This window comes from Hesperophylax consimilis, chromosome 7, assembly GCF_061612785.1.
Source record: "Hesperophylax consimilis isolate HC1 chromosome 7, BYU_Hcon_1.0, whole genome shotgun sequence".
NCBI lineage: Eukaryota > Metazoa > Arthropoda > Insecta > Trichoptera > Limnephilidae > Hesperophylax > Hesperophylax consimilis.
In genome coordinates, this window is record NC_142842.1 from 28,337,353 (window position 1) to 28,351,862 (window position 14,510).

General features: G+C 33.2%; 1 protein-coding gene across 1 annotated transcript in view; it reads left to right on the top strand.

The window, feature by feature from the left end:
• nonC (serine/threonine-protein kinase Smg1) overlaps positions 1-14,510 on the top strand; it is a 215,341-nt gene that overhangs the window by 36,601 nt on the left and 164,230 nt on the right. The gene's annotated exons all lie outside the window — the stretch shown is intronic.

Here is a 14,510-nt window from a genome sequence, read left to right on the forward strand (position 1 = left end):
TGTACTTTGAAAACTATTCTATATGAAACCACTAAAAAGTGTTATTCCAAAAAACACGTGGCTTGAAGAGTTTTACCAAAACAGTCAATATAATATTAATATTACTACTCTAGTGATCGCTAAAATAACCGAAATATGTGTCCAGCGCTCGGCACTTTTAAGCTTTCGTTTTAGAAATTTCCCGCCCTCATTAAAAAAAAAACATACATCTGAATTTCAATATGAAGACATATAAACTGATTGTAGTGCTGCTATATAGCCTATGAATTCACCTATATTTTGCCGTTTATTCCATATGTTTATGATTAATAAAAAAAATCATCAACTTTATAAACACATGAATTCTGCATCCGTTTAAAATTGCTTTACTTAACACTTTTAACACTTTCGGATAAAAATTGAATATTTTATATTTCTGTTTATTGTTTATAGCCTTCTTGATACTCACAGATACAAATGTATATTACAATACTTAATTCTTAATCGTTAACAGCTATTTTGATAGTTTTTATGAAAAAATATTTTATAGAATTTGTGTTCGCGATCTGGCAAAATTGATTTCACTAAATTAGCACATTAAATACTTTCACCACATAAACTGGAATTGCTTTAACGTTAACTGTATTCTATTATCAATAAGAATAATCTCGATTCTTGCTTTATTTACTTCGAAAATTAAATAATAAGTTTTATACAGACAGCCATTTATACGACATTTGACTATGTAAAAGACACGTGACAGAGAATTTGCATCTTGATGGGAAAAATATTGAATAAAAACCACTTCACGTGAGTTAAAAACATGTTGAATATATGGATAATTCATTTACGAATACGCTGGTATGTATATAATATGTGATAGACATTGAATAAAACAAACATCGAAACTTCGATTCTGAAAGAATTAATAATCTTTGATTTCTAGAGTATGTCTACACTAGGCGTTAAACTGCGGAAAGACATCCATTGATAAAATAGCAAACCATTATATCAGTTCAATTCAACTAAATGTTTTACAATAGGTAAAAAATGGCTTATTTTGTCGTGCGATCACTCAAGACGTTTTGCAAAACTTGGCATAATATCCCGAAAATCACTCGAGTAGATGCATCACAATCACATCTCGATAAAAAACGTTATATACCTTTGATATTTTCAAAACCAAATACATATTATATAAAGGTATAATATAAATACGTAAAATCAGGCTATGAAAATAATTATTAATAATTTATTACCACCCCGATACCCCTACCCAAAAATTGTGTATATACATTTATCCTAATTTAAGGACAAATTGAACCAGTAGATAGATGGCCGTGATAAGCTGAAACCGATAACGGTCAATAAATTCAAAAGTCTTATTTCAATATAGCACAATGGAATTCCATGACAAAATTAACAAAAATAGAAATATTACTCTATTTTTAACCATAGTTAAATATAAGTAAGTTGAAGGAGATGGAACAAATTATTCAATTCAAATTCAGGTGCCATTTTTTGTCTAGAAGGCTAAATGAAAAGATCCTTCAGGCGTATTTTTATTCTATCAATGTTCAGATTGGTGTACCCAGATTTTTGGTACACAGTATATTTTTCGCATGCAATTCTTGGGATATTACTACGTTATGGCTGAAGGTCATTTGGTATGTGTGCAAGTGACGTGGGTATAAAAAGTCAATGCATATATTTTCATGAACTTTTACAGGTCTGGTCTAGGCTGAATCCCCGTTCCAAATAGTATTTGAAATAATCTTAAAACAAATTATCACATTAATCAAAATTGTAAAACTGTAGGTACGTGTATCTTATATTATAGCCTTAAAATGTATTTTTGAACCAGGGTACCTGATAAAAATAATGAAAACTAATGTTTAAAAGAACAAAACAATACATCTGATGCTACCCCTTACGCACCTCATTCTTCAAAGTTAATGCATACATTTGTCTTGTCATGAAAGGGGACAACTAGCAGGTGTTTACAATTGAAATCACAAAACATCTGGCTTATAAAAATGATTATTTACAAGGGTAGATAAACCTGGATATCTTGTTACGGAAATGGATGTTCTCGTAATTTAATATTCGCAACATTTTGTTGTCGTTGTTATTTTATACATTTTCTCTTAACATTTTATTTTTAAAATTCCGCTAAGTATAGTTATTTTTATGCACGGCAGCTGTTTCGCCTTCCGAAGGCAATGTCAATATATTAGGTACCTATTTATTAACTATATATTTTTATGACTAAAATTCTCGTCTACAAGCTGTTTTTTTTTTTAAATACCTGGCCACTAACAGACATGACACGGTGCGAATTTCATAACCCCAGACCTCACCGTTCAAGAGTTTTTTTTCACAGACAGATTCTCACATTTGTTTTGTGCTTCAGGTAATTCTAATCAATTGAAATCAAGTGAAAATCAATTAGTTTAATGTATTATAAGACCCCCGCCCTGCAATGAAAACGATTATCGATTAAAAAGGTAAGCACCTTACTCTAATATACATTATCCCTTACAAATATGTACGTAGGCAATTAATTACCCACAAACCTCTGGTCGAGCGTACAGAATAATTCTGTTACACACTACAGCTGTAGTTGTTACGATATACAGATATCGAGAGTGGATTGCATTCAGGGAATGAGGCCGACATTCCACCGCTTAACATTATTTATTATTACTTATATTGGGCGCGAAACGGTAATGTGTTTTTAATGCCTTTATCGAATTTCTCGACTCTATTTACCAGGGCCGCAGAGGAAACAAATGGTGGACAATGTGGACATATGAATTTTACCCCCTGTGATGTAAATCTGGAGGGATAATAATTTAATTGCGGTGCGAACTGTTCTATACTAATAATTTTTATATTTATATCTACAATTTGACAGAAAAAATAATAGTAAAACTAATATTATACACCAGGAAAGATTAATGTTCATTATTTAATTAATAAGTCGTTTCTCTTAAAACTGCCTTTTTGAGATGTTTTAAATATGGGGATGAGCGTATGAAAAATTTGTAATCCCTGTAAAGGTGATACAAATACTAATTGTTAAAGTAATTGAGAAAAACAACATACATTACCTTCAGGAACATTGTAAAAAAATTAAAGGTCCGAAAATTGAAGACATCTATAAAGAAGACTCAATATTACATTTATTCAAAGATTATTTTTAAATAACTAAGGCATAAATATAACATAAATTTCTATACTTTCTACACAACAAATGCATAGTAATTATATTTACCAAGGGATGAAATAGTTTAATAGTTTTTTATTTTTCGGAATAACATTATTGAGTAAAACCTCAAATTGTAATATTTAATTATTGAAGACAATATTAGCGATTTCTAAACGAAAATCTGAAACAGAAAAATCAGAAAAGGATACGGTCACATCTAGGACACGAACCCAGGACCCTTGTCTTTCCGGGACACATGTGACACGTCCGGGACACATGTGACACATGTGACACGTGTGTCACGTCCTAGATGTGACCGTATCCTTTTCTGATTTTACTGTTTCAGATTTTCGTTTAGAAATCGCTAATATTGTCTTCAATAATTAGTTTAATAGTCTTCCCGAAGAGGTAAAAAGAATAACAGATTTGGTATTATTATTCAAGAAAAACCTTATTCTTTTGAAAAAATTGAACACTAGTAACATAAAGAAAACTCAGTAACTTCACTTCAAATCATATTTATATTTAATATAACTAGCTGTACTCCGCCACGCGTTGCTATGGCTCAGTCTATATGTGTAGATAGAGAAACAATAGCGCGTGTTGCTTTACGTCCAACAACAGATGGCGATAATTAAAAAATCCATGTTTGTCCAACAGATGGCGCTATTTAAAAAAAATATGTTTTTACCTGTCACAGGTGACATCTATATAATATAGTTATATAAAAACACACGCGTATTCGAATGCAACCTTGTGTCAGAATTTAAAATCAATCGATGAAGAACTTTCAGAGATTTAAGATTTTGAACAGACGAACATTTACATTTTTATTTATATTGATAGATGTTACCACATCCTGTACTTTTTATAATATTGTACACTCTAATATTAAAGGTGACCGGTCGGTGGCCGAGTTGACATCGCGCTTGGGTCCCACTCAGGCGTAGTGTGTTCAATTCCTCGGCTGGCTAAGTCCTCCATCACAACACAAGCAACATTTTCAGCTTACTGTGGTGGTAGTAGGAGATTTTCAAATATTGTCAGGTTATTTGCAACCCGGGAATGTTTGTCTTTCTTTTTAAAAAAACCCTCTTTTATGCCCGGCACACGACGGAAGTTCCCGCTCTCGGGAATCCGGCATTCCATACGTTAAAGCAGGCTTGCGATTTTCTCAGTCCTTGTGCCTCAGATAATTGTTTTCATACATTATTATTGTGAAGACTGTAATAATAATAATAATAATATTTGGCTAATTTATATAGCGCCGTTTTTGTGAAAAATTACCCCACGAGCGCTGCAGTACCTTCCTAAGTTGAAAGTCTGTTTATATGAAGCAGATTAAATTTATAGGTCAACGCAACAGTTTTTTAGCTCACTATTTTATTTTATTTCGTCATAAGCTATGGAGTTTTAGTCGATTCATTGACCTGAAAAATAATAAATGCACATACGACCTCCGTGGTAAAGCTCTCGATTAGCAATCCGAAGGTCGCGGGTTCAAATCCTGGCGTACGCAAGTAAATGTTATTTGATTTATTTGTGTTATTTCACATTTTAATCATTTAAAATAATATAAGGTATATTTGCGGCACGTTCCAGAGTGCAATACTCTCAGTATCACCCTGATTTAAGACCACAATTCAGAATTGAAATGTTGCTTGTAATGGCTTATATAGCCGTGTTTAGTGACCAAATATGAATAGCCAGTTACTTCTCCATCATCCTCTCCCCCATCTCTTTCCCCTCCCCCACTACCTACAGCCTCACAACACACTCCAATTGGGGATGCCATAGTCTTACTGACTCCAGACGGTTTGGAGCAGTTGGGACTCGGTTTTCACATAAAAAATACACGCATAACAAGACGCATATTTCTTGTCTCAGATTTTCCAATTGTTCTCTGATAAAATGGATTTCGTAAAAATAATTTGAAATCTATTAGGGGTAATTAAAACTTAATTTTTCATATTTTTTAATTCTGAATCAATCACTTGAAATTTGAAATGAAGCTCTTTAATTTAATTATCTCGGGATGTGCGAATTTTACGTTTCGCTGTAAACTTTTTAGTCAAAAATTCTTGATTTTCGGTTGTAAATAAATAATTTGTAAATATTCCTTGTATTCCTTTGGCTATATTACCCTAAAAAAATGCTTGAAGTTAGACTATTTTTCTGGGCGCTAGAGTGGCATTACACTGGGCAAATTATAAATGGCCGGTGAAGCCGGACAGTAAAGCCATTAATTTCATAAAAACCACGTTTAAATTGTTATCTTTGTTCATATTGAATATTCATTCGGCCTCGGCCAGTATGGCCCTATAAAGGCGTGAAAACACGTGTAATTCTGAGCAGTCTACTATTTCTGTATACCTAGTATAACCTTTCCCTTCACCCTTTCTCTCCTATGCTCGATATAACCACTCTTTCCTATGATTCATGAGCCCCTTTGCACAGAAGGGGTTTCAGCACCCGATATATTATTTTTCCTTATTTATTTTTATTTATTTATTTAACGCCCAGAGGGCTTTTACATGGTTGGTAGTATAATTTTAATTTGACAAATACTTTGAAACATAAAAAATAAGAATAAAATTACATTTGATAAAAGCTATGCAACAAGTCATACAAACACAAGAAACAAAAACAGAAAATTACAGCTATTTGTTGGTTTACATGATGTGTTTAGGAAGTATTGTTGAAATAAATGTTTTAAATGATCCACAAAACTTGCCAAGTTGGTATTGAATATGTCAACATCACCCAAGTAATGATTTCCCATGGTGTGAAGTCGTTGTATCGGAGAGTGGGCAATGTAGTTACGCTTATGTGTGCTGCTGTAGAATATTGTATTTTGTCGTGTTGTTACTGTGGGTGTATGTATGTTTATAAGTTGCAGGAGTCCACAACAGTCGAATTTAGAGTTAAGTATTTTGAATAAGAACGTTAAATCGTTTATTTTACGTCTATCTTCTAATGTATGTATTTTTAGAGTATTTAATAAGAAATTGTATTTTAAGTATTCGGCAGGGATATTTAATTTAAAATTTATAAAACGTAGAAATATATAAATATAATTATATTCGTATACAGGCATCTAATTGGCACAGCACGGAACCTGGTCAGGGTTGAGCTTTTAAATCTGCACTAATTACTCACAATAAAATTCATTACCTACCTTTATTTTTTTATTCGAAATCTGTACTTATTCTTCAATCATATTACATTAGCTCGTATTTATTCTTATATTCCGTAAATGTTTTGTTACATTTTTCCTAGTCAAAACTCTGACTCTGGCGTCATTAAATTTGTGCTGCTTTTGCGGTCTTAAATCATGAGATAATGCGCCATATTGTTGTATCCTACCTACGATAATATATATTTTTTTAAAGAAATACAAACATTCCCGGGTTACGAATAACCTGACAATATTTGAAAATCTCCTACTGCCACCACAGTAAGCGGGAAATGTTGCTTGTGTTGTGATGGAGGACTTAGCCAGCCGAGGAATTGAACACACTACGCCTGGGTGGAATCCAAACGCTATGTCAACTCGGTCACCGACCGGTCAATTGAATACGTACAACTATGTTACTGTAAAATAATATTGGTATAGTCAGCTAACATTTTAAGCTCGTGGGATTGCACCACCCTCCCCGAGATCTGGAATAAACAATAAAAAAAAAAAATTAAAAATATATCATTTGTCCACCACCTTTTATCACTGTCATTTTTGCGATATTTTTTTTGATATACTTAATATCTAAACATAAAATAATATATCTACCCCATCTCTGGGCTGCGTTCTCCATTGCCATCCCGTCGGGAGCAAAGATTGAGGGACTGGTTTAAAAAAAAAAATGTTGTTATATATTTTTTTAAATTTATTATATATATCCCCCACCTTCCTCATCCCCATCTTCTTCCCCTCCCCACTACCTTCAGCCTCACAACATACTCTAATTGGGAATGCCATAGTCTCGCTGGTTCCAGACGGTTGGGAGCAGTTGGGTTTCTTGTGCGGTATTCACATATAAAAAATGTATTTTTAATTTTTTTTAAAAGCAGTCAAGGCCGAAACCCGAATCGTACCCAGGTTAACTTCTTAGAAGGCAACCCTTCTGAATATTACACCATGAACTGTTTTAAATAACTATGAAATTAATGCGTCGAAACCATATTTAACTTTTTGCTACTTGTTTTTGGAATTTGTAATTTTAAACGTTTTTTTATGATTGAATACCATCACGAATTGTAAGTATCAAAAATAGAAGTATTTTACTAACGGCGGTAATTTTTTATTATAATAACATAGAACTGAAAAAAAATTATTATAGTGCAGACCCAAGGTTCGTAGAAAATGTGTTAAATACGTTGTTTACGAACCCTGGAGTTGGAATATCACGGGTAGTCTTAATTCACCATTTTGTTCTGCAATTCTGAATTTTGAAAAAGGCAATTGAAATAATTTTCTTTTTAATATACAGGGTTTTCCAATAAGAGGTGTTATTTTGAATAACCCGCTATTTCGGTAGATGTTACTTTTGAAGCTGTCATTTTTTGACGTTTGACAAGTAGAAACTACGCCATTAATAAAAATGGAATGATATACGCTTCAACAACGCATTGAAATTATTAAAATTCACTTGAGTGAATCAAATGCAAATCATCTTGAGTGATGAGGCCCATTTCCACCCCGGTGGCTTCGTCAACAAGCAAAATTGTCGCATCTGGGGCTCGGAAAACCCAATAGTTATTGTTGAAAAGCCTGTCTATCCTCAACGTGTGACTGTTTGGTGCGGTTTATGGTCCGGCGGAGTCATTGGACCTTACTTTTTCGAAAATGAGGCTGGAGCAATAGTTACGGTGAATGGATTGCGCTATAGAGATATGATTAATTTTTTTATGGCCGGAATTGGATGGTATTGATCTGGACAACGTTTACTTTCAACAAGACGGCGCTACGTGCCACACAAGCAACGAAACCATTAATCTTTTACGAATGAATATCAAAATATTATAAATAGGTACGCACTTTATCGCGTCAGCATTCTGAAAACAAATCAATTTTTAAAATAACACTTAAATTCAAATCCAATCCGAATTCTCGAGTTCGTCGAATCAGAGGTTTCAGACACGACCGAAGTTAGTATTTTTAAAAATATTATAAAGTAATTTTATTTAAAATATTATAATAAGTTAGCCACTGGCATGAAAACTAAATTGTGGACAAAACGAAAACCGTGTGAGTAAACATGGGAGACAAAGGAAGTGTTACTTCTTCATATATTATATAAGTACTTACCCTACATGTTTCTATTTAAGGCGATGCACTACATCGCGTAATATTTTAAATTGAGCCGCTATCAATAATAACCCTTACGTAGATGACGATAAGGTTTAAATTCCCGCTTAACACCATCCGGCTGTTTTGATTTATGCAAGAAAAAAACATGGCTAAAAAGTGTCTTTTATTTTATTTTATGGATGTTCAGGCATAAATATTTAATTTTTTCGATCATTTTATAAATAACTTAATTTTCCACATTATATAAAATCATAATCGAAAACGTGTTCGTAAGTAGGAGATTTTGAACTTTAAAGCAGTTTTCATAGGCCTTTACATTATTTTTTTCTGGGCTTATAAAAAGACTTATCTAAAAAATACTCGATTATTTCAAAGGCCAAGATGTATTCTACTCGCAGTATTTAATTAAAGCATCTGAAACATCTCTAGGCGACCAAATTTTCAAACCAAAAACACATGATTTTGCATTACTACGTATGGCATCGCCTTAACATATATAGGTATATCACCGACCTTCTTTTGTAAGATCCGGTGCGATCGCTTCGAATAAAATGAAACATTGTTTTTGCCGACGGTGTGAGGTAAAGCAAATACTTATTCGGTGATTGAATGTCCCAAATCTGTTCCTGGGAGGCACAGAACATCATGTTCATTAAGATCTTTTTACAGGAAAACAGAACCCCCCCTTCCTTGATTATCAATTTATGAATATTAAAAGCATATAGCGATATGTTGATATCACTGAACGGAATTGAATATTAGAAGCATATAGCGATATGTTGATATTAAATATGGCCGAGCGGTTGATATCCTTGGACGTGTGCATAAATTTCACCCGTAATAGATATATATATTTTTTAATTTGAACAGCCAGCCATTTGAATCCCAACCTTCCTCTTTCCTATATCCCTCTCCCCCGTTCCCTTCAAAATCCCAACACACCTCAATTTGGGTTGCCGTAGTATTTTAAACGTAATGTATTTAAAAAAAATGTTGAATTTGAGATAATGATAAATGCCCATAATTATTGTAAAAATGTAATTAAAATACTATTGCATATTGAATTATTTGGCAGGTTTGGAATAAGCCGACGTAGCTTAATGATTGCAGCAGCTGACCGGCAATCAGAAGGCTGCGGGATCAATTCCTGCCGGCTGCATTTATTTTTCCAATTTGTATGAATGTTTCATCCGAATAATAATTTGTTATCCTTTGTTCTATGCATAAAAACTTTCGTCTTGTACATATACTAACTGACGTGTACCCGGCGTCGCTCAATTTTTCTATACTTTTTATAAATATAATATGCATGTATTACATATATATAAACATTCCGGAAGATATTCTCTAACTGATAGTGAAAACCCTATCAAAATCCGCTGCGTGGTTTAGAAGAACCAAGCGCACAAACAGACAGACGCACGTAGCGAACTTGTTTTATACTATTTAGAGATAATTTTATCATTTAAAAATAATATAATTATTGATTCGAAAAATAACTAAATGTACTTTGGTTCTGTGTTTAGTTTTCTTGTTTGGTAAAAAATGACATGACGCGTTATGCCTCCGTGCTATGTTGACGTAAAGCACAGAAGAGATCTCACCCTCGCTGTGCCAAATATGTTTATCCAAATGTATAAATATGTACATATATTATGTATTATTATAACCTGTTATTAATATTCATGTCGCTAGCTAAATGTTTGAAGTGGGAATCGCGTCCTGTTGATTTTACTTGGCGTGCGTTAATTGGTTGCCACTACAAACACGATTTACCTTCCCACTAATTGCACTAAAATTCGCGTTGAATGAAGAATAAAATTGTTGACCCAGTTTTGTGCCGACGACGTTTTAATACGGTAAACGTTCTTGGAAAAGAGAAAATGAAGACTTTGTTCACAGGTGATCAATGTATGATTCCACTTCCCCATATTTCAGTGATAAATTGATTTATTTGTGAAGAGAAGTGTATTGATCTCTCTTATATGGTTATTTTATTACCATCTTGAATTCTTCTGAAGGAAAGTCCCTTGAAAGTATCGACTACGTAAAATGATATGTTTTATTATCCGATAATAATTTTTGAAAAGTACCTCACCGTTTTAACATGTCATTTTTAGACACGCGGAAAAATATACGATTACCAGACACGCAACAATCAATAATAATAATAGGAATCAATTTTGAAATATATATTCATTATAAAGAGTATATTTTTCGCAAATTGATTAAAAATAATTTATTTTATGTTGAAATTAAGTGTTTATGGCGGTTTATTTTTATCGCCGATTTCATTATTCAATATTGTTCATAAAAGTAATCACTTAACCCCTCAAGCTAATTTGTTCGTTTTTGGGAACAACTCACATGGTCTCACAAAAATCGTTTGTACTGTCATGGAAAGAGAAAACACCACGCTTTTTATTCAAATCTCGAAGTTATCCGCAGAATAATTAAAATATACACTTCCATGAAAGCAAGGTTCCGTCCGCGTGAATTATTTTTATATGAAATGAAAAAAAAAAACGTAATGATGTTTAAAATCGATTTGTCTAAACAAATGTGTGTTTTTTCGTTACCAGTTATTCTATTTCAGTGTTTAGACGAAAAAAACGTAAGGTAAGCTATTTTTGAAAATTTTGAATGTTTGCATAGAAATTTTCAATATTATAAAAATTATATGTTTATTACTAAAAATAATATTTGAAAGCGTATTTCACCACCTTGAATAGTTTATAGTTTTCGGATGCGTTCGGAAATGTTCCATTTATATGGATTTTATTTCAAATCGGAAATACTCCGACCTTTTGAGAAAACATGCCAGAGGCCTGAGAGGTTAATATATATTAACATTGTATGTTATGTTACTTATTACTAAACGACCCGTTAACATGCATATTTTATATTATAGTGCTCGTAATTTATTTTTACAAATGTCGTGACTTTCACAAGTTATTAAGGGGTTAACCTTTTTAAAATTACATTGATGTTGACATTATCATTACAATACTTGGTCAAAATGGTAATTTACAAATATAACTTTATGTCTGTATTATGTTTAACTGAGTAAAAAATATTACCGTTTAGATTTTTAACAAAAAACCTTCAACTACTCAAATAATAATATTTTTATTGAAGAATGTCTTCATTTCTAACGTAAACATCATTTCCCCCTCGAATCACAATCACATTTTGTTGAATTTAAAACGTTTATTAAAGCTCCGATATTCTCGTGTATATTTCATAAATCTTATTCCCTCAAATATTTACGAATCATGACTATAAAGAAGTTATGGCTGATTTGATTGGGTTCTTTGACTAGAAACAACGGGGAACATTCCGTCATTGTGATTTTAAAATGTTCTGGATATTTCTGGCTCAGGAGCTTTGAATTCAAATGATGAGCTTTTTTATGGCAAACTAAATGAATATGGCCAAAATATCGCCAGATATACAATATTATAAGATTGTTTTGTCGTGATTGTAGACATTCTTGTTTTGACGGTTACATCCTATGCCAAACTTCCAAAAATAATAAAATTAAATACCATTTAAATATTTTAATAAAAAGACAAATAACTTTGTTTACATCACTTTATTTGTACACAATCAACATGTTCACTGGTCAATGGTATTTTTATTAAAATAAATAATGCCATCACAAAGTGAAAACCTTTCCGAAGAAGTTTTCTTCGAAAAATTAACATTTAAATAGTTTTCACGCACATTATTTGATTCGTTTACGTATTACAATCTCCTTTAATGAATTAAGCTGAAATCGGGTCTGGATATTGTATGAGTTGATTGCATCTCTTTCCTGTGCGAAGTTTGTACTATTATAACTTTAATACGAAGTTCTGATACTTTCTCCGGAACTGCTCTTAAAAGTCTATATATCTGGAGTATTGTACAGCAGAAAATCGTTTGGTGCACTATTACTAACTTTATTACATTACCCTATTCAAATTTCTGCCGTTTTCCCGAGCGCATTGCGGCTGGATTTACCCTTCTCACAGTTCGTAATAATAATATGCTTTCGAAATGCTTCGAACAAACAAACAAAAATCATTCGAAGTGTATTCAGAGAAACTTTTATTTAAATACTATCAACATGATACCATTTATAATATGAACACATTATTCAGGTCCTAAGATCTTTGGATATATTCACATCCAATCTACGGATCATTAGTCGATACCCATATTCCTACTGCAAGTCATTCCACAAATAATAATAATGCACCGATTCTGTACACCCACGAATCGGAAATGACTTACAAAGTACTGTGTACAAAATAATGTTTGAATTTGGCCTAGAGGAGAACCGGGTTGTAGGAGAGACGATACTCAAAAACCAGCAAATCATTCCACACCCGAGCTGTCAAGTTCAAGACAGCCGTTCAAACAACCCTTTACCACATGGAAAATGACTTGACCTAACTGTATCAAGATTTTTAAAAGGGCTAAAATATATTTTGCTAAAATTTAAAACAGTATCTTTTTTGATTCTTCAAAAATTATATAACTCAATAATTATTGATGTGCCTCTCGGAGAGCTCTTACGAAGGGATATTATAGATTAGATATAGAGAATATGCCCAGTTTGTTTTATAAACCAAAAGTCCAACAGTTCAACTCTACTACGGTATTCGAGGATATTCTAACTATTGACGCACCCCACCGAAAGCATATTATACAAGGGAAAGGTCACCGTGCCGTGCCTCGCATGTTACTAATAGTCCTCCGACTCCTTAGGCACTCTTCCTCTGGGAATTTTTCTAATCGAATAATGTAACACGTCCCGCTGTCCGTAGTCCTTTATCTATATTGCTTCCTGGAGATCCTGCGGGACGAAATGTATCGCCTATCGGTTCAGGGTCGTCCCCGTCCTAAGCTAACATTATTTTTCTACGTATTATGGGTAAACTTCGACCTGCTTCCCTATATCAAACTCGCGAGGGTAGTTTAGAATCACACCTAATAATTATTTCCATTTGAAATATTCAACATAGGTCATATTATTATTATGTTGTTCTGAAATTCTTTTCTAAAAATGCTTCAGTTTCTTATTTTTTTTTTTTTTTTTTTTTTTAATTGTACAACAGAACATTCGTTCCAGTTACAGTACAATTTTACAAACAGTATAATTTTACATCATATCAGCATTTGGGTAAGTGACTCTTCAATAATTGTTTTAGGTCGTTTAAAGAACAGTCATTTACATCCAAATTCTTTGCTAGTTCGTTCAACAGCACCACTCCCCTCGTCATGCTATGCTTTGCCAGGACGTCGGTTTTGCCTTTTGGTACTCTAAATAAGTCATGGTATCGACTTCGGCTGTAGTGGTCTGGTACATATAAATCATAGCATCCCAAGAGGAATGGGCTATCAATAAAATTGTTCCAAATTTTGAAAGATATAGTGGCTAGGCTTGCTTTCCGCCTAGTTTCCAGACTCACAGAATTGGTTTCCTCAAGTAAGTCGATATGGTGCATGAATCTGGGATAGGTTCCATGCGTCCGCATATAGACATACCTGAGGAATTTCTTCTGGATTTGCTCTATCATTTCAATGTACTTCTGGTGATACGGTGCCCAAACATCGCTCGCATACTCCAGCTTGCTTCTCAGTATGCCATCGAACAATGCTAACATAGAATCTTGGTTATTGAACTGCTTGCATGTCCTAATGACGAACCCAAGAAGTTTGTAGCAAGACTGAGTGAGCTGCGATATATGGCCAGAGAATTTCAGTTCGGGATCAAAGACGACACCGAGATCCTTTACGGAATTTACACGTGATAGTGTTTCGCCCTTTATCTTATAATCGTAAAGTATAGTGTTTAAAGAGCGAGTGTAAGACATAGTGACACATTTTTTTGTATTGAAATCTAATTTGTTTATCAACGACCATTCAGATAGTGCATCCAGATCAGCTTGCATTTTAAGACAGTCTTGTTGGGAGCTTATTTCCATTAGAATTTTAAGGTCATCTGCAAACAGTAGACATTTA